Here is a 1,704-nt window from a genome sequence, read left to right as displayed (position 1 = left end):
CCTCCCGCCGGTCGTCGCGCCGGTCGTCGCGGCGCCGGTCGTCGCGGCGGTCGTCGCGGCTCCGGTCGCGGCTCCGGCGGCCGTCGCGGCGGCTCCGGTCGCGGCTCCGCGACCGGCGCTCCCGCCGGCTCCGGTCGCGGCTCCGCGACCGGTGGCGCCGCGGCGGCCGCGGCGGCCGCGGCGCGTCGTCGCGGCCCGCCGGCCGCGGCGGCCGCTCGTCCTCGGCCGCGGGGGGCCGCGCGTCGTCGGCCTTGCGCTCGTATTTCAGCCGGTACTCGAGGAGGCGGTCGCGCACCTTCTTCCAGCTGTGGTAGAGGCGGCCGCTGTAGTGCTCCTGGATGCGGACCTCCGTGTTCTGGACGACGTTCGAAGACACCTCGCAGACGAGGACCTGTGTGGAAATCAACCACTGGTTTGGGGGGTCCCCACCAAACTTCAGAACTCTCTAGCTCGATCACATCGCAGTCGATTCGGCTGATTTTTGGACGAATCGATGGCTCTCGTCGAGTTCTCCAAGCACGGCAGAAGAGTCTTGCACAATCCGTTCGATTACGCGCACATTGAAGATTTGATTTCCACACAGACGAGGACCTTCTTCAGCGCCGCGTCCGGCGGCTTCACGAGCTCGGCCTTCTGGGCGTTGACGGCGTCGATCTCCGCCATCCTCGCCAGGGACCCGTCGACGTCGCCGGCCTCGCCGCAGGCCTCGGCCTCCCGCTCGAGCTCGGCGATCCTCCGGTCCATGTCGACGGCGCGCTTCGCGTCCGCGCCCGTGACCTCCGTGGCCCGCGCGTAGTGCGCGTCGCGCGCGCGCTTCACGGCCTTGTCGCAGGCCTCGACGAGCACCTCCAGGAACCTGTAGAGGTCGCGCTCGTAGCCGTAGGCCGCGCGCGCGCCGGCGTCGAGCGCGTCCCACTCGGCGAGCACGCTCAGCGGCTGCTCGCGCTTCTCCCACTCGTAGCCGAGGGCCATGCGGTGGAACACGGGCAGCTTCGGCGCCCAGATCGTGTTCTTGAAGAGGTCGAAGGGCTGGACGCCCAAAAGCCAGAACTTGTCGATCTCCCGGTCGTAGAAGTGGACCTCGCGCTTGAGCTCGTCGGGCACGTCGCGCTGCGAGCCCATCAACTGGTCGAGCAGCGCGCGCTGCTCGTCCATGGTCGAACGCGCGGCGGGTCGCGGTCGCGGCGGCGGGTCGCGGCGCGGACGCGTCGCGCGGCTCGGGCGCGCACAGCGACGACGGCGCCGAACCAGCGCCCGACAAGCGAGCTTGCCGACAAGTTGCCCTTCAAGGTAGCATCCGAGAGCTCTCGAGCAGTCCGTGGAGCAATCACAGCTCCCCCTTACGACCACAGGACCCGACGCGGGCGCAGAACCAGGCGTCCCGGCGCCAGGCGGCGGCGACGGCGGGCGCCGCGAAGGCCCGGGACCGCGCGAGCTCCGGCAGGAGCTCCGCGTCGAGCGGCCGGTAGAAGGCCTCGAGGGCCGCGTCGTCGCAGCGCCAGGCCGCCCCGGCGCGCGCCGCGAAGAATTTCGCGCTCGCCGGGTCGCGGTACGCGCGCGCGTTGTCGCTGCCCGCGCGCGACGGCGCCGCGCCCGTCGCCCCGAGGCCCAGGAACGCGAAGACGAGGCCCGCGGCGTCGTCCGCGGACGTCGGCAGCCACAGCGTCCGGTCCGGGCCGAGGGCGTCGGCCCAGGACCTTACGT

At 72.1% G+C, this 1,704-nt stretch overlaps 1 protein-coding gene across 1 annotated transcript in view; it reads left to right on the top strand.

Annotated features, from left to right (window-relative positions):
* Window positions 1-1,704, top strand: part of AURANDRAFT_70956 (hypothetical protein) — a gene marked incomplete at both ends in the record, with an annotated part of 3,875 nt that overhangs the window by 895 nt on the left and 1,276 nt on the right. The window lies entirely within an intron of this gene.

This window comes from Aureococcus anophagefferens, assembly GCF_000186865.1.
Source record: "Aureococcus anophagefferens unplaced genomic scaffold AURANscaffold_3, whole genome shotgun sequence".
Classification (NCBI taxonomy): domain Eukaryota; class Pelagophyceae; order Pelagomonadales; family Pelagomonadaceae; genus Aureococcus; species Aureococcus anophagefferens.
This window is presented reverse-complemented; position numbering and strand designations above follow the sequence as displayed.